Below are 20565 nucleotides of genomic sequence, written 5' to 3' on the forward strand. Positions count from 1 at the left end.
CCATTCCGGCTGGTTTTCGGACGGAATTAATAGCGCAGTCGACTGCGCTAATGGTGATGGAAACGGAAGCTGTGCTATCACTTTCACTTTCCATTGCGGGGTTCACCCGACAGAAACCTCAGACGGAACCCCGGAGCGGAAGCGAACAGTGATGTGAACAGGCCCTAACACAAAAGTTTTTTTTTTTTTTAAGCTGGTTCACAAAAAAAAATAATTCCAAATTCTACTGGACCAATTGCCTATTTAGAGAGCGGCAGCAGCTCCAGGAGCGACATCATAAGGGACACACTAGGCGGATATGCTGAGTAAAACTACACAGCTTATCCCGGGAGCCGCAGGGAATTCTGTCAGCAAAACCGCACCAAACAGTGGCGCAGGTTTGGTGAGGCGTGTCCGCTGCGGGAATCCTGCAGGGAAAAAAAAGTTTAGACTTACCCCGGCCGTAGTCCTGGTGACGCATCTCTCTCTTCTGAACGTAGCCCCGCCTCCTGGGATGACGCTGTAGACCATGTGACCGCTGCATCAGTCACATGGGATGAAACGTCATGACAGGAGGCGGGGCTACGCTAAGATTAGAGGATCGCGTCACCAGGACTACGGCCGGGGCAAGTCTAAACTTTATCAATTTAAAAAAGTACCTTTTTTTTCTTCTCTTGTGTGATTTTTGCGGCAGAAACGCAGCATTTCCGCAACAGAGGAGCAGCGATCCCACAGAATACATTGACATGCGACTTAAAAAGCCAAAGCCACACTGCAGGTCCATTTTTTTTGCAGCGTGTGAATGAGATTTGTTCAAATCTCATCCCTTCTGCTGCGACTGTAATACGCTGCGGATTTTCCACAATAAAATGTGTTGCATAAAATCCGCAGTGTTCATGCCTAGTGTGTTCCTACCCTAAGGCCGGATTTACACAAGCGTGTGCTTTTTGCACGCGCAAAAAACGTGGCGTTTTGCGCATGCAAAAGGTCCATAACAGCTCCGTGTGTCAGCAGCGTATGATGCGCGGCTGCGTGATTTTCGCGCAGCCGCCATCATTATGACACTCTGTTTGTATGTTTGTAGCGCGTGGTGCTTTTCTAATTTCATTCATAGTTTATACGGCTGCGGAAGTGCTGGGCGTGATTTTCACCCTCCCATTGACTTCAATGGGTACGTGATGCGCGAACAATGCACAAATATCGGACATGTCGTGAGTTTTACGCAGCGGACACACGGACACACGCTGCGTGAAAATCACTGACAGTCTGCACGGCCCCATAGAGTAACATAGGTCCGTGCGAGGCGCGTGAAAATCACGCACGTTGCACGGACGTATTACACGTTCGTCTGAATAAGCCCTAACAATAAGGCCCAGTTCGCAGAGTTTTTGGGCCTTGATATTGACTCGGACACTGCGTCAGAATCAGCACCAAACAACTTCCAAAACCGCCTCCCATTGATTTAATCTGAAATCAATGGGAGCCAGTCGCGGAAAAAAGAAAAAGCAGCACGTCCTTTCTTGCCGCGGTTCCGCCTCTGACCTCCCATCTAAATCAATGGGAGGCAGAAAATGCATTTTTCGCTGCGTTTTTTGTCTGCTGTCCTCAATCGCCGCGGGCAAAAAACGCAGCAAAAAAACGCGGCAAGATAGTGTGGGCAGGTCAAAATCTGCCTCAAAATTCTTTAAGGAATTTTGAGGCAGATTTTTTTTTGCCTGCAAAATACTGTGTGAACAGGGCCATACATGATCAGCACTTTGAGATAATTTACTCACTGTCAGAAGAGCTGCTCCCACTCCAGTCCTCTTCCGGCGATGTCTTCCAGGGGAGGTCTTCGGTCCAGACGTCCAGTCCTTCACCTCCAGCCAGGCTCCAGGTAAGTTTTGTCCATGTGGGTCCGTGGCTGCGCGCGCTTCGTTCGCGGGTGCGCGGGCGGCCGGTCGCGGGTGCGCGCGCGGGCGGTCTCCAGTGCGGGCGTTCGTGGATGCGCGCTCGCGAGTGCGCACGCGCGGGAGTTTCATTGTGCGCGCGATCGGGTGCGCGCGCGCGGGCGGACGGTTTGACGGCCCCCCATGACGAGGGGAGGGGGCCCGCAGCAGCAGCAGCAGCAGCTCACGACATTCTTTTGGTGAAAAAAACGGGCCCCATTGCAGGGGCCCGTTTTTTCCTACCAAAAGAATGTCGAGGCAGTTGCCGGGCCCCCCTTTCAATTAGGTTTGGCCGGGCCCCTCACACCACTACCCCTAATACCCCCCTGATGGCGGCCCTGTGTCGATGTGTAAAGCACGCTATTCATTCCTTGCAGATTTATGACATGCACTCTTTCCATGTGGGTATTTCATTCACATCGATAATTGAGTCTCTCTTTCTCTGTTATTCTTGTCATTTGTGCTTTTGGTATGGTCGCATTGAGATGTGGGGATTTTTTGGTTATGTTTTCTGTGCTTCCCATGGTATTTTGTCATACTTACCGCTTTGTTACTCCTCTTGATATATGATCCGCCATATACAGTCTTTTAATACATTTGATACTATTATCCATGGTATTTACTTTCAGATTCTACTGGGATGTTATGTCCCTGGCGCTCGTGCGCTTATAGGTTGTTTTGGTAAGTTTATTGTCTGCTGCCTGCCCTGACCTTCTGCCAGCCTTATCGTATTGAACGAACTCTGCTTGTTCTCTTTGCCCATTTGACTACATCTTCTGTCTTTTATTTTGGTCCCTCATCTTGGATATATATACAGTGAAGGAAATAAGTATTTGATCCCTTGCTGATTTTGTAAGTTTGCCCACTGTCAAAGACATGACAGTCTAACATTTTTAGGATAGGTTAATTTTACCAGTGAGAGATAGATTATATATAAAAAAAATAAAAAAAAAATCACAGTCAAAATTATATATATTTATTTGCATTGTGCACAGAGAAATAAGTATTTGATCCCCTACCAACCATTAAGAGTTCAGCCTCCTCCAGACCAGTTACACGCTCCAAATCAACTTGGTGCCTGCATTAAAGACAGCTGTCTTACATGGTCACCTGTATAAAAGACGCCTGTCCACAGACTCAATTAATCAGTCTGACTCTAACCCCTACAACATGGGCAAGACCAAAGAGCTTTCTAAGGATGTCAGGGACAAGACCAGAGACCTGCACAAGGCTGAAATGGGCTACAAAACCATAAGTAAGACGCTGGGTGAGAAGGAAACAACTGTTGGTGCAATAGTAAGAAAATGGAAGACATACAAAATGACTGTCAATCGACATCGATCTGGGGCTCCATGCAAAATCTCACCTCGTGGGGTATCCTTGATCCTGAGGAAGGTGAGAGCTCAGCCGAAAACTACACGGGGGGAACTTGTTAATGATCTCAAGGCAGCTGGGACCACAGTCACCAAGAAAACCATTGGTAACACATTACGCCGTAATGGATTAAAATCCTGCAGTGACTGCAAGGTCCCCCTGCTCAAGAAGGCACATGTACAGGCCCATCTGAAGTTTGCAAATGAACATCTGGATGATTCTGAGAGTTATTGGGAGAAGGCGCTGTGGTCAGATGAGACTAAAATTGAGCTCTTTGGCATTAACTCAACTCGCCGTGTTTGGAGGAAGAGAAATGCTGCCTATGACCCAAAGAACACCGTCCCCACTGTCGAGCATGGAGGTGGAAACATTATGTTTTGGGGGTGTTTCTCTGCTAAGGGCACAGGACTACTTCACCGCATAAATGGGAGAATGGATGGAGCCATGTACCGTCAAATCCTGAGTGACAACCTCCTTCCCTCCACCAGGACATTAAAAATGGCTCGTGGCTGGGTCTTCCAGCACGACAATGACCAGAAACATACAGCCAAGGCAACAAAGGAGTGGCTCAAAAAGAAGCACATTAAGGTCATGGAGTGGCCTAGCCAGTCTCCAGACCTTAATCCCATAGAAAACTTATGGAGGGAGCTGAAGATCCGAGTTGCCAAGCGACAGCCTCGAAATCTTAATGATTTACAGATGATCTGCAAAGAGGAGTGGGCCAAAATTCCATCTAACATGTGTGCAAACCTCATCATCAACTACAAAAAAACGTCTGACTGCTGTACTTGCCAACAACGGTTTTGCCACCAAGTATTAAGTCTTGTTTGCCAAAGGGATCAAATGCTTATTTCTCTGTGCACAATGCAAATAAATATATATAATTTTGACTATGTGATTTTCTTTTTTTTTTTTTATATAATCTATCTCTCACTGGTAAAATTGACCTAGCCTAAAAATTCTAGACTGTTCGTGTCTTTGACAGTGGACAAACGTACAAAATCAGCAAGGGATCAAATACTTATTTCCTTCACTGTATATATATATATGCAACTACATCAGCTTTTGCCTGGGATTTTGAGCTGGGATTTTCCCACAGCAAAATTCAGATCCCTGTACAGGAGTTAAAGGGTGAATACCGGGGATTTCCTTAGACTCCGCTCCCAGGTTTTGCCTAAGTCTATCTGAAGCAACTCAGAAAGTCCACATCTACTCCTCCGCCAAGATCAGTTGTTCCAGTGGCTTCAGTGATTTTCCCTTTACTCCTGAGGTCCCCTGATCTTTCTCCTGCTACAGATTCAGGTCTTACCTCCTATCACCAAGCCTTATGATAGTAATGCTAAAACCTTTCGAGTAATCTTGAACCAGCGTTCCATTCATTTTGTGCGGCTCTCTTTCCCTCTGATCGTGTAAAAACTGCATTTATTATTTCCATGCTCCTTGGAGAGGCCCTGGCCTGGGCATCACCTCTCTTGAAATGTGATGATCATGCTATTTCTTCTTTACAAAGTTTTCTAGAAACGTTCTGAACATTTTTTGAGGAACCTGGTCGATTTTCCCCATGCAACCTCTGCTTTGTTGCGTTTTAAACAGGGATGCCCTGAGAGGTGATGCCCTGGCCGGGGCATCACCTCTCTTGAAATGTGGTGATGCTGCTGTTTCTTCTTTACAAAGTTTTCTAGAAACGTTTTGAAAAATTTTTGAGGAACCGGGTTGATTTTTCCCACCCAACCTGTGCTTTGTGGCGTTTTAAACAGGGAACATCTACTGTCAGTCAATATGAAATCAAATTTTGCACCCTGGGTTCAGATTTAGCTTGAAATATTGAAGCCGTGCAGACTATCTTCTGGGAGGGACTGGCAGCTCAGATCTAAGATGAAATGGCTGAGCGAGATATTCCTTCAACTCTGTATGACATAATTTCCCTTGCTACTTAGGTGGATCTTTGTTTCAGGAACAAAGATAGAGAAAATAAGCATTCCCCTCATTTGCCACATAACGTTCCTGAACTCAACAAACCACAAGTGTCTTAAACAACTGATGAACCATCCATTTCTGATTTTCAAATTTGTCATATTTCTCTGTCCTAGGATGAGAGGTTCAGGAGAGTATCTCAAGGACTGTGTCTTTAATGTGGTCAAAGTGGTCACCTAAGTTTAAATTGCCCTACACAACCTCCATGGCCAAGAGAGCTTTCTAGCCAAAAGCAAGAAAAATAAAGTTACGTTAGGTTGGATTAACCTCTCTGCCAAACTATGTCGATTCCCTCCTACTTCTTTTACTGTTTGTGCTATCTCTTTTGTTGCTGAATCATATAGTCATGTGTCTGAACCTGCATTTTTGGAACCAGTATTAACAGCAGTACTGCGTTAATGATCTCAAGCCCTGCCAGGTTGATATGAGCTATATGCAATAAGCACCCAGAAGCAGAAGCGTTCTCGTTGCCTCCACCGTGTGGCCGCAGCTCTTAGTGGTCCATCAACAACTTCAAATTCCACGGTGTCAACCGTGTCTGAGAAGTTTCTATTGCTTTGCCAGTTTCTGCAAGAATACATTATCTTTGTGGTCCAGCCTGGCCCTAGTCTGAGCAAGAAGCTTCCCGAGTCCTCTTTGTGGGGGACTCTTGGAAGGGGCCCTAAGAGAAGGGGGACTGTCAGAAACAGCGCTGATCACAGTTTTACTCATCTTTCCGCACTACAGCATCTTTCTATAAATTAGGCATTACAAATAGACAAAACCCATAGACAAAAAAATCTACAGAGTATTGTCATAGTCTGCACGTCACAAACAGTGCTAATCACGCTTTTACTTAACTCCCCAAACTCCAGCATCCCTCTATTTCCTCCTTGTGACAGTCGCACCGTGGTGCTAGGCCTTCTGTGCACCTCTGGTGCCACTGAAAGAACATCACTTTAAACTGCTGACATCCTTAGGGTATATGCACACACATAATCAAAAACGTCTGAAAATATGGAGCTGTTTTCAAGGGAAAACAGCTCCTGATTTTAAGAAGTTTTTTAAGCAAACTCGCAATTTTCGCTGCCTTTTTTACGGCCGTTTTTGGAGCTGTTTTTATATATATTCAATGAAAAACAGCTCCAAAAATGGCTCAAGAAGTGACATGCACTTCTTTTTCGCGGTCGTTTTTTTACGCGGCCGTTTTTTAAAATGGAACAGAACGCAGTTTTTCCCATTGAAATCAATGGGCAGATGTTTGGAGGCGTTCTGCCTCCGATTTTTTGGCCATTTTTAGGGCCGTTTACCGCCCGCAAAAACGGCCGAAAATAGCCTGTGTGAACATCCCCTTAGTCTGAGCTATGCTTCTCAGTTTTCCTTGGCTTGTGACCACACCCTAATTGTTTCAGTACAGCAATGGCTAACCTTGCTCCTCCCCTATCCACTAGCTTTGGGGTCTAATCTCCAAGGCCCCCTGTCTCCTATAAAATTTAACCCCAAACTTCAAGGGCATATTTGCTACAGGATTCTGTCTTCCAATATTCTAAACAAGCCCAAAAGGCACTTATACCAGGAGGTCCCCAGACCATACCCAAGTCTCCACTTACACCCTCAGTCAATTCAGGATCTAAGTAGCCTGTACACTACGGCCCTAATCTCCAAGATCACCTACAGCTACCTAGTAATCACTATTAGGCTGGGTTCACACGAGCACATTAACGTCCGTAATGGACGGACGTATTTCGGCCGGAAGTCCCGGACCGAACTCAGTGCAGGGAGCCGGGCTCCTAGCATCATAGTTATGTACGATGCTAGGAGTCCCTGCCTCTCTGCAGGACAACTGTCCCGTACTGTAATCATGTTTCAGTACGGGACAGTAGTTCCATGGAGAGGCAGGGACTCCTAGCGTCGTACATAACTACGATGCTAGGAGACCAGCTCCCTGCACTGAGTTTGGTCCGGGACTTCCGGCCGAAATACGTCCGTCCATTACGGACGTTAATGTGCTCGTGTGAACCCAGCCTTAAAGAGGCTCTGTCACCACATTATAAGTGTCCTGTCTCCTATATAAGGAGATCGGCGCTGTAATGTAGGTGACAGTAATGCTTGTTATTTAAAAAAACGATCTATTTTCACAACGTTAGGAGCGATTTTAATTTATGCTAATTAGCTTTCTTAATGCCCAAGTGGGCGTATTTTTACTTTCGACCAAGTGGGCGTTGTACAGAGGAGTGCATGACGCTGACCAATCGGCATCATGCACTCCTCTCCATTTATTTACACTGCACTAGCGATATAGATATATCACTATGTGCAGCTACATACACAAGCCCTAACATTAATACAGTGTCCTGATAATGAATACACATGACCATCCAGCCTGGACGTCATGTGTACTCAGAATCCTGACACTTCTGAATCTTTTTTTGTGAGATTCCGGCAAGTGAAACCAAATCTCGCGAAATTACGGAGCTAAACGAGATTTGGTTTCACTTGCCGGAATCTCACAAAAAAAGAGTCAGAAGTGTCAGGATTCTGAGTACACATGACGTCCAGGCTGGATGGTCATGTGTATTCATTATCAGGACACTGTAGTAATGTTAGGGTTTGTGTATGTAGCTGTGTAGCGCCCATGGCCGCGGGCCGTCGGGTTCACTCACCTCCCGACGCCCGCAGCCATGGATCTGTGAGCGCTGGCCTCCGTCTCCCTCCTAGGAGATGCCAGCGCTCACTTCCGCTCCGTCCGGCCGGGTCCCGTAGGGTGCGCGCGCACGCTCGCGCCCGCTCTTAAAGGGCCAGCGCGTGCACATGAAAACAATGATCATTAACCCACATGATTTCCTGCTCTATAAGAATGCCCCAGCCGTTCTCATCCTTGCCTGAGCGTTGTTAGTTTTTCCCTGTCTGTCTCGCAAATGGTCCCTTAGTGTCTCCCGTTCCAGCTGTTACCCGTGCCCTGTTACCGTTCCTGTATTCCGCATTGTTCCTGTGCCTACCCATGTTCAAGTGCCATCTGCCACGTCAAGTGCCAACTGCCACGTCAAGTGCCATCTGCCACGTCAAGTGTCATCTGCCACGTCAAGTGCCATCTGCCACGTCAAGTGTCTTCTGCCACGTCAAGTGCCATCTGCTCATCGGATACTGCCCGCCACGTCTGGCGCCACTTTCCGCACCTGCCTCCATCCGTGCTGAAGCCACAGTCACCGTCCGGACTATTTCAGGTACCTAAGCATTACTGTCTGCCATCTTACTTTCACATAGACTGTGACCTGGTCAGCTGCCTCCCCGCTACGGCGGAGCGGCCTAGTGGGTCCACAAACCCAGTGTCTGTGACAAGCTGCACATAGTGATATAACTATATCGCTAGTGCAGTGTAAATGAATGGAGAGGAGTACATGATGCCGATTGGTCAGCGTCATGCACTCCTCTGTACAACGCCCACTTGGTCGAAAGTAAAAGTACGCCCACTTGGGCATTAAGAAAGCTCATTAGCATAAACCAAAATCGCTCCTAACGTTGTGAAAATAGATCGTTTTTTTAAAATAAAAAGCATTACTGTCACCTACATTACAGCGCCCATCTCCTTATGTAGGAGATAGGGCACTTATAATGTGGTGACAGAGTCTCTTTAAGGTAGTTTAGTGTTTCCCAGGATTACAAACACTAGGCTATGTTTTCAGGCCTACAGGGTAACCAGTCCCTACTATAGTGTTCCTTACAAGCCCAGCAATCTCTCTATTCCTCACTAGACCACACTACAGACATCCCCGGTTTGAGCACAGAACCACTCATTCAACTGTTTCCAACACTCTGGCTGACTATCTCCACAGCCCCAGCAGACTGCCTTAGAGCTACCACTCTGGCTGGCAAATACTGTCACTGGCACCGCTTCAGTTATGGCCTGCTTCTACCCCGCCAGGTCACCTTCCTCCATGGCCTGACTCTCTCCATTCCAGACTATACAAGACTTTAATAGCGCACCGTTTGTTCATCCTGTGGCACCCAACCCCAAAAGCTGTACAGGGCAGACACAACCAAACTACTGAGCAGTCTCTCAGATAACTTAATGAGTCCAATTATAGTTGCAGGGAATTATTTAAAAAGGACACATGGAAAATCTGTAGGCTGCAAATGGAGGATTTGCAGACTTCTGTTAAGCTTCAAAGGCAACAACCTAATAAAAACATAGAAGTATTACTATCTCGCACTTCTACATAACAGTGCAAGATTCAAAAGGCTTTTAAAAAAAATCCCTGGAATACCTCATTAGTCCAATTCTGTTCTCTGTATATTAATGTAGTGTTCATATTATATACTGCTATTATCTTCTAGGTGCAATATTCTCAAGCTACAATATACCAATCTGCCAAGGGAAGCATAAAAAAAGAAAAAGCAGTGTATGAAGATACTGCAGTAGAAAATGACAAATTACATCTGTTTTGCTGATAACCTATCTACAATTATATACTGCTGTTTGCGAAAGACATATAAACTAGATACTGTTGTAAAACAGTGCAGGAGGGTAGCAGGGAAGACATTGGTATGAAAATTTGTATAAACTATTTTTAGAATGACAAAGGCAAAGCAACTATTTGAGGTGCTTTAGAAAGAACCATTCTATCATGGAATTGCTATTTAAATCAGCAGTGCCATAAGGATGGGGGAATTAAAAGGGTTTTCCCATGACATTTATAGCATATCCACAGTATATGTCATAAATGTATGATAGATGCCGGACCCACCTCTGGGTTAAAAGGCTTCTAATACCAGCTAGCGCTTTGTGCTACTCTGTTTCTGGAACTCTCATAGAAGTGAATGGGAGTTATGGAAACATTGTACCAGTGACACTGTTTCTGTAACTCGGGAGAGACATAAACATCATAGCTTGCTGTGCTATGTGGATAGCAATGGGTCATATGTTGTACATGTTCAGAAGCCATTCTATCTCATGATACGGCTGTTGCACCAATAAGTACTACACAATCACTTTCACAGCATCACCAGTGGCGTAACTACCACTGTAGCACTAGCAGCCATAGCAGCTCCTACGGGGCCCGCGGCATGAGGGGGCCCGTGCCGCCAGCCGACACGGCCCACCCATACCCAGAGGCTCCACTAGCAGCCGCTATGACTGCTACAGAGGTAGCGACGCCACATTAAATAGTGTGCTATTGAACACTATGACAGAGCAGGGAGGTATCTCCCTGCTCTGCCCTAGGCTACTGTAACAGTGGCGTAGCTCTAGTGGTCGCAACGGTCGCAATTGCAACAGGGCCCTTAAGCCTGGGGGGCCCACAGGGCCCTCGAAGCAAAGCAGCGCTGACTGCACTGGTCCCGCATCCTGAATGCTTGAGCAAGGAGCAGACGTCTCCTTACTCCAGCATTCACTCTGCCGTGAGCGGCTCGGCGAAGGCAGGCGCGATGTAGTGACGTCATCACCTGCCTGCGCCGAGTCACCCACAGCACAGACCGGAGGAGAAGGATCCTCCACCCATCATGGGAACGGGGATAGGTAAGCAATTATGTTATTATTTTTCTATTATGCACTATGGGGCATTATACTGGGTAGGGAAGGGGGGCTGATATAGTTGCAGCTATAGGGGCATTTTACTATATGTGGGGCATTATACTGTATGGGTGGCATTATACTGTGGGGGCATTTTACTGTGGGGGCATTATACTGTGGGGACAATATACAGTGTGGACAGCTATGGATGGCATTATACTGTGTGGGCAGCTATGGGGGGCACTATATTGTTGGGGCAGCTATGGGGGGCATTATACTGTGTGGGGGAAGCTATGGGGGCATTATACTGTGGGGCATCATACTGTGGTGGCAGGTATGGGGGCATTATACTGTGGGGACAGCTATGGGTGGCATTATACTGTGGGGGCAGCTATGGGGGCATTATATTGTGGGGGCAGCTATGAGGGGGCATTATACTGTGCAGGGCATTATACTGGGGGGCAGCTATGAGGGGCATTATACTGTGTGGGGCAGCTATGGGGGCATTATACTGTGTGGGGCATTATACTATGGGGACTGCTATGGGTGGCAATATACTGTGGGGGCAGCTATGGGAGGCATTATTCTGTGTGGGGGCAGCTATGGGAGGCATTATACTGTGTGGGGGCAGCTATGGGGGGCATTATAATTTGTGGGGCCACTATGGGGAGCATTATACTGTGGGGGCAGCTATGGGGATATTATGCTGAATGGGGGAATTTGTTTTGGCTTTGTACTGCATGGGGCATCTGTGTGGGCATTATACTGTACGGGGGCATCTATGTGGGCATTATACTGTATGGGGCATCTGTGTGGAGGCACAATGGGAGCATGATACTGTGTGGGCTGAACCGGGTGTGTATGGGCGGGACTTGGGTGGGTTTAGAGGCGTGTCTTAAAAGAAAAAAGTTACGATGTGCGCCGCATCGATTGTCCCTCTTTGTGATACTTGAAAGTATAACACTGTCTACAGGGAGGGCTGTATAGCACTGTATGGGGAGGCTGTATAGCCTAATCTCCAGGGGGCGCTGTATAGCACTGTCTACAGGGGGGCTGTATAGCACTGTCTACAGGAGGGGATTGTATGACACTATTTACAGGGGGCACTATCTACAAGGGCAGGCTGTGTGTGGCACCCAGGGGAGGGGACCCCAGTCAAAAGTTTGCTATGGGGCACAGTGTTTCCTAGTTTCGCCATACCATAACTTAGGGGGTAAACAGTGATCTAATACATGACACACTGCTAACATCTCACACAGTGGCCTTGCAGAGAACATATAGCTCCATCCACAAAAGGTCAAGACAGCATTGTGTGTCAGCATCCAAGATGTAAAGGAAGGATGAGGAAGGTTTACTCCTCAGCAATTCACTCCACCAGAAAGACAAAAGGGCCGCAACATCCACTATGACAACTATAATGTTTTATTAGTCACCTAGGTGAGGCTTTTCAGCTATACCTTGTCCTTAAAAGTCTTCCAATACCAGCTAGCTACTTGACGTTACACATTATTTCTTGAGATGTGCAGGGTATGTTCACATGCTTAGGGTATGTGCACACACAAACTCAAAAACGTCTGAAAATACGGATTTTCAGAAGTTTTTTTAGCAACTCGTGCTTTTCGCAGCGTTTTTTACGGCCGTTTTAGGAGCTGTTTTCTATAGAGTCAATTAAAAGCGGGTCCAAAAACGACTCAAGAAGTGACATGCATTTTTTCGCTGGCATTTTTTAATGCCAACGTTTGTCAAAACGGCCGCGTAAAAAAACGCCCCGTCGGAACATAACGCTGTTTTTTCCATTGAAATCAATGGGCATATGTTTGGTGGCGTTCTGCTTCCGGCTTTTCGGCCGTTTACGGCCCGAAAAACATCCGAAAATAAGCCGTGTGAACATACACTAAAAATTCACGCACATGCTGCATAAACAACACCATTCACATGTATGAAATAGATATTCAGTTGCAGAGATTTCTGCAACAAATCTACCACCTATAAGCTCATGAGGTATGTCTACTTCGTGTCCTATGCAGAATTACAGGTAAGAGCCTGTTCACATCAGCGTTACCCTTCCGTTCATGGGTTCCGTTAAACCTTTCTGTCGGAGGAACCCCTGAATGGAAAGGCAAACGGAAACCATAGCTTCCGTTTGCATTACCATAAAGTTCAATGGTATTGCCCCAGTTGCAATTGGTTTCGGTTTGTTGACATTCCGTAAGGTCTCTGTTTCTTTTTGCGGAAACAATAGCGTAGTCGACTACGCTATTGATACCGTCCAAAAAACTGAAACCTTACAGAACGGAAAAAAACGAAAACCATTTGCAACATAAGCATTAACATTCAAATCAATGGTAATGCAAACGGAGGCTATGGTTTCCGTTCATGGGTCCCTCCGACAGAAAGGTCTAACGGAACCAATGAACAGAAGGGTAAAGCTGATGTGAACACACCCTAACACATCATGATATTGCTATGCATTGTGTGAATAACAAGCACAGCTCTGCTATATCTAACAAACTCGGCTTTGCTATCTATGCACCATCAATATTTTGATCTGCAAAATATGTGATTTGAATGATGTATGAAATAATGTATTTATTGATGTATGCTTTGTGTTGGAGCTGTTGATGAGATTGCGCTGTGTAAGCGAGCAGGTGACATTGGCTGATGAAGTTTAGTCTTCTGTACGATTTAACTAACATCGCTCATCAAACCGCATTTCTGTTTTCACAACATCAGTAATCACTAAAAGCACTGACAATCTCTTATCCTGTGCTTTTGCCAACTCATTACTGCGGGCAGGCATCTGTATCACAGCTTTGCAGGTGCATGAATGTTTCTTCATTCTTTGTGCTCAATGCTTTATGAAATTGATCTTCTTCTGTGTGGACATTTGTTTGTGATAAAGAATTGGTTTCTTTTACTGAGAGTAATACTGGGTCTTCCAATGGATGATCATAACACGTACGTACAGAATATTAGGTCAATGATATTTTACATCTTGATGGAACTTTTTCCAAGTTTCTCAATTTGCAATTAAATTATCTCTTTGTATTGTCACTGAGAAAAGTTAGCTTCTCAAGACTGATTTTATTGTCTGAACAATAGGTGTGTCTAAAATTAGTGTTTCGCTTTATTTCTATACAGAAAGCAGGGATGGCAAGAAAAGGAAAGGCCTTTCTTCAGTAGGTTATATGAAAAAGGGAAGTATCACCTATTTATTTTTTTTCACAATTAAAACAAGATAGTAAAATATAACCTTTTTTTCTGGTCTGTTTTTATCTATTGGCTGTAGATTTTTTTTTGTTCTATTTTCTCTACATGATTATGGGGGCAGCCAACTTGCCTGAGCTGCTATTAACAGCATTTAGAGATCTGCTTTACAGCAGCCTCTTGGTCCAAAGGATCATGTAAAAAGGAACTGACCCATTGACATCTATGGGAGAGTTTTCTAGGCATTCTCTGTGACCTGTGCAGGAAGAAATAGGAGCAGAGATGTGTCCATCACCTATTGTCAATGGTGAATCCTGTGTTATCTATATAGAGGTGTTACCTTTCATTGTAATTCTGCTTGTGATGATAATGTGATGACTGCTCAGAAGCGATCTTTACAGAACAGGAAGTATCAGTCTATTGTGAGGCTTAGTGGCCAGACGGAAAACTGCAAGATTTCAGGATTCTTTCTTAATAAAGATAATGACATACAAAAACAAAATTCACCAAAAACTCTTAGCAACATTTTTAACATTAACACTTGATTTAAACAATAGGTCATTTCTTTGATGACACATTCCCTCTAAATGTTCTAGATACTCTGACATAGTGTCTATTTATTAGCACCAGGACACAGAGGCAATGTTGGCTTTACAATGCAGTAAAGTAAGACATTGATAGTTGTAAAGTACCCCATGAAATGTTTATTTAGAACAGTTATTTTATGTCAATTCAGCGGCTTGCTCATCAATTAGTTCCACTGGACACATCTAACAATGTTTCTCTTTTATCATACTTCAAAATAAAGCATGCAAACATATGACTTATGCAAACTTATGACTGAATGTGGATATGAAGTTTATATTTTCAGTCTAGTAGGTTTACTCCTAATTTGACACATTTCTTGACTAATTTCAGTCCTACATGTTGTGATGTTCTCAGGAAATGGCAAACTTCTTTACACTACCTCAACATTAGTCATCACATAAATCAGTAGACATACATTTTTTAAATTACATTGAAAATATAAATATTAAATTGTTTTATTGAGGTTGCCTGGTTTATCTTAATTTTTCAAGATACTGAAAATAGCTGTTATTTCTAACGGTAGCACTTTCTCAAACAACGGCGGATTGTTATATAAAAAAATGATAAATTTAATTTATAATTTACTAAAGAGGTTAGAAAAAACAAATTCATAAATATATATATATATATATATATATATATATATATATATACACACCATATCATCACTTCCAGAGCTCCTTATTCTTCTTTACGCTGAAGATAGATCTTAATGACATTGGCTATATGTTTGGGGTCGTTGTCCTGCTGCAGAATAGATTTGGAGCCAACCAGTCGCCTCCCTGACAGCATTGCTTGATGGATAAGTATCTGCCTGTATATCTCAGCATTGAGGACACTAGTAATCCTACCAAATTCCAAATGCATTTGGTGAAAGTCCCAAACATGCTTCACTGTTGCCAGCAGACACTCATTATAAGACCGCTCTCCAGCCCTTTGGCAAACAAACAGCCAAATATTAACAATTTTGACTCATCAGTCCAGAGCACCTGCTGCCATTTTTCTGCACCACAGTTCCTATGATTTCGTGCCTAGTTGAGTTGATTGGCCTTTTTTCCACGTCAAAGATATGGCTCTTTGGCCGCAATTCTTCCATGAAGACCACTTCTAGCCAGTCTTCTCTGAAGGAGTAGATCGGTTTACCTGGGTCTCACTGATTTCTAACGGTTTTGAGCTGATGGCACTGCTGGACATCTGATTTCAAAAGGAAGTAAGCTTGATGTGACTTTGATGTGCTGCACTTAGTTTCCTTGGCTGACCACTGCGTCTATGGTCTTCAACGTTGCCCGTTTCTTTGTGCTTCTTCAATAGAGTTTGAACAGCACATCTTGAAACCTCAGTCTGCTTTGAGATCTTTGCCTGGGAGAGACATTGCTGATGCAGTATAACTACCTCAGTCTTGCCATCATGGACCTATGACATGACACTTTCTCTCACATCCTCACCTTTGTAGCAGCATTTGGCTGTTCCTCGTCCAGCTGTAAGCCTCCTTCACAGCTGTTTCTGTCACAGTTAATGAATGTGTTTCAACCTACATATGAAAATGATGATCATTATCACCTGTTTAGTATAACTGGTTAATCATACACATGTTAAACCTTTTCTGAAAGGATTCTTACATTTTTTTTAAACTTCTTGCACAGTACTGTGTATGTGTATATGTATATATATATATATGTATACATATATATATATATATATATATATATATATACAGTGAAGGAAATAAGTATTTGATCCCTTGCTGATGTTGTAAGTTTGCCCACTGTCAAAGTCATGAACAGTCTAGAATTTTTAGGCTAGGTTAATTTTACCAGTGAGAGATAGATTATATTTAAAAAAAAACTGAAAATCACATTGTCAAAATTATATATATTTATTTGCATTGTGCACAGAGAAATAAGTATTTGATCCCTTTGGCAAACAAGACTTAATACTTGGTGGCAAAACCCTTGTTGGCAAGCACAGCAGTCAGACATTTTTTGTAGTTGATGATGAGGTTTGCACACATGTTAGATGGAATTTTGGGCCACTCCTCTTTGCAGATCATCTGTAAATCATTAAGATTTCGAGGTTGTCGCTTGCCAACTCGGATCTGCAGCTCCCTCCATAAGTTTTCGATGGGATTAAGGTCTGGAGACTGGCTAGGCCACTCCATGACCTTAACGTGCTTCTTTTTGAGCCACTCCTTTGTTGCCTTGGCTGTTTGTTTCGGGTCATTGTCGTGCTGGAAGACCCAGCCACGAGCCATTTTTAATGTCCTGGTGGAGGGAAGAAGGTTGTCACTCAGGATTTGAAGGTACATGGCTCCATCCATTCTCCCATTGATGCGGTGAAGTAGTCCTGTGCCCTTAGCAAAGAAACACTCCCAAAACATAATGTTTCCACCTCCATGCTTGACAGTGGGGATGGTGTTCTTTGGGTCATAGGCAGCATGTCTCTTCCTCCAAACACGGCGAGTTGAGTTAATGCCAAAGAGCTCAATTTTAGTCTCATCTGACCACAGCACCTTCTCCCAATCACTCTCAGAATCATCCAGATGTCCATTTGCAAACTTCAGACGGGCCTGTTCATGTGCCTTCTTGAGCAGGGGGACCTTGCGGGCACTGCAGGATTTTAATCCATTGCGGCGTAATGTGTTACCAATGGTTTTCTTGGTGACTGTGGTCCCAGCTGCCTTGAGATCATTAACAAGTTCCCCCCGTGTAGTTTTCAGCTGAGCTCTCACCTTCCTCAGGATCAAGGATACCCCACTAGGTGAGATTTTGCATGGAGCCCCAGATCGATGTCGATTGACAGTCATTTTGTATGTCTTCCATTTTCTTACTATTGCACCAACAGTTGTCTCCTTCTCACCCAGCGTCTTACTTATGGTTTTGTAGCCCATTCCAGCCTTGTGCAGGTCTATGATCTTGTCCCTGAAATCCTTAGAAAGCTCTTTGGTCTTGCCCATGTTGTAGAGGTTAGAGTCAGATTGATTAATTGAGTCTGTGGACAGGAGTCTTTTATACAGGTGACCATTTAAGACAGCTGTCTTTAATGCAGGTACCAAGTTGATTTGGAGCGTGTAACTGGTCTGGAGGAGGCTGAACGCTTAATGGTTGGTAAGGGATAAAAATACTTATTTCTCTGTGCACAATGCAAATAAATATATATAATTTTGACTATGCGATTTTCTTTTTTTTTTTAATATAATCTATCTCTCACTGGTAAAATTAACCTAGCCTAAATATTCTAGACTGTTCATGACTTTGACAGTGGGCAAACTTACAAAATCAGCAAGGGATCAAATACTTATTTCCTTCACTGTATATATATATATACTACCGTTCAAAAGTTTGGGGTCACCCAGACAATTTTGTGTTTTCCATGAAAACTCACACTTATATTTATCAAATGAGTTGCAAAATGACTAGAAAATATAGTCAAGACATTTTCAAGGTTAGAAATAATGATTTTTATTTGAAATAATAATTTTCTCCTTCAAACTTTGCTTTCGTCAAAGAATGCTCCATTTGCAGCAATTACAGCATTGCAGACCTTTGGCAATCTAGCTGTTAATTTGCTGAGGTAATTGGGAGAAATTTCACCACATGCTTCCAGAAGCCCCTCCCACAAGTTGGATTGGTTTGATGGGCACATCTTGCGTAGCATACGGTCAAGCTGCCCCCACAACAGCTCTATGGGGTTGAGATCTGGTGACTGCGCTGGCCACTCCATTACAGATACCAACTGCCTGCTCCTTCCCTAAATAGTTCTTGCATAATTTGGAGGTGTGCTTAGGGTCATTGTCCTGTTGTAGGATGAAATTGGCTCCAATCAAGCGCTGTCCACAGGGTATGGCATGGCGTTGCAAAATGGAGTGATAGCCTTCCTTATTCAAAATCCCTTTTACCTTGTACAAATCTCCCACTTTACCAGCACCAAAGCAACCCCAGACCATCACATTACTCCCACCATGCTTGACAGATGGCGTCAGGCACTCTTCCAGCATCTTTTCAGTTGTTCTGCGTCTCACAAATGTTCTTCTGTGTGATCCAAACACCTCAAACTTTGATTCGTCTGTCCATAACACTTTTTTCCAATCTTCCTCTGTCCAATGTCTGAGTGCTTTTGCCCATATTAATCTTTTCCTTTTATTAGCCAGTCTCAGATATGGCTTTTTCTTTGCCACTCTGCCCTGAAGGCCAGCATCCCGGAGTCGCCTCTTCACTGTAGACATTGACACTGGCGTTTTGCGGGTACTATTTAATGAAGCTGCCAGTTGAGGACCTGTGAGGCGTCTATTTCTCAAACTAGAGACTCTAATGTACTTGTCTTGTTGCTCAGTTGTGCAGCGGGGCCTCCCACTTCTCTTTCTACTCTGGTTAGAGCCTGTTTGTGCTGTCCTCTGAAGGGAGTAGCACACACTGTTGTAGGAAATCTTCAGTTTCTTGGCAATTTCTCGCATGGAATAGCCTTAATTTCTAAAAACAAGAATACTGTCGAGTTTCACATGAAAGCTCTCTTTTTCTAGCCATTTTGAGAGTTTAATCGAACCCACAAATGTAATGCTCCAGATTCTCAACTAGCTCAAAGGAAGGTCAGTTTTATAGCTCCTCTAAACAGCAAAACTGTTTACAGCGGTGCTAACATAATTGCACAAGGGTTTTCAAGTATTTTCTAATCATCCATTAGCCTTCTAACACAGTTAGCAAACACAATGTACCATTAGAACACTGGAGTGATGGTTGCTGGAAATGGGCCTCTATACACCTATGTAGATATTGCATTAAAAACCAGACGTTTGCAGCTAGAATAGTCATTTAGCACATTAACAATGTATAGAGTGTATTTATGATTAATTAAATTAAAGGGAAGGGGCAGTAGCCCACGGAACACCGTGAGGGAACAGAGTGGACAACGAGCCAGTCAGAATCAGGATGTCACGAAGTATACGAACGCAGAGCAAGGAGCAGGCAGCAAGCCGGGGTCAGAGCGAAGCAGGATAAGCGGAAGCTGTAGCAAGGCTGAAGCAAGGCAGTAGCAGGCTGGAGCAAGGCTGTAGCAGGGCAGGAAACCAGAAAGAATCACAAGCAATGAGGAAGAGAAAACGGCAGGTATAAATGGACAGGGGGCGGAGCTAACTCCGACTGACCAGGCCGCGATAGGCTCTCCCACTCCTGAGCCTGCCACCCTGATTGGTGGGAGCCGGAGTCAGTCTAAGAGGTCCGGCCTCAGGTGTCGATTGATTAATCCTGGGAGTATCCACCGAAGTAGTGCCTGGCAGATCCTTTACAGTACCCCCCCTTTTATGAGGGGCCACAGGACCCTTACTAAGAGGACCTGGTTTAGTGGGGAAGAGAAGGTGGAACCTCCTGACCAATACCCCAGCGTGAACATCTCGAGCAGGTACCCAAGTCCTCTCCTCCGGCCCGTATCCTCTCCAATGGACCAGGTACTGGAGGGAGCCCTGGATCATCCTACTGTCCACAATCTTGGCCACCTCGAATTCCACCCCCTCAGGGGTGAGAATGGGAACAGGAGGTTTCCTCGAGGGGGACCAGGACGGGGAGCAGCGTTTAAGGAGGGAGGCATGAAAGACGTCGTGTATGCGAAAGGATGGGGGCAGCTCTAGACGGAAGGATACAGGGTTGAGGACTTCAATGACCTTATAAGGCCCAATAAATCGGGGAGCAAATTTCTTGGACGGAACCTTAAGGCGCAAGTTCCTAGATGATAACCATACCAGATCCCCGACGATAAACCGGGGTTTAGTAGTACGTCTTCTATCAGCCTGAATTTTTTGTACGCTCTGGGACGCCTCTAGGTTCTTCTGAACCTGGGCCCAGACTGTGCACAGTTCCCGATGAACGACCTCTACCTCGGGATTATTGGAACTACCAGGAGAAACGGAGGAGAACCGTGGATTAGACCCGAAATTACAGAAAAACGGGGAGACCCCTGACGAGTTACTGACCCGGTTATTCAGGGAAAATTCGGCGAGGGGAATGAATGAGACCCAATCAAATTGATAGTCAGAGATGA

This window comes from Rhinoderma darwinii, chromosome 3 (genome assembly GCF_050947455.1).
Source record: "Rhinoderma darwinii isolate aRhiDar2 chromosome 3, aRhiDar2.hap1, whole genome shotgun sequence".
NCBI lineage: Eukaryota > Metazoa > Chordata > Amphibia > Anura > Rhinodermatidae > Rhinoderma > Rhinoderma darwinii.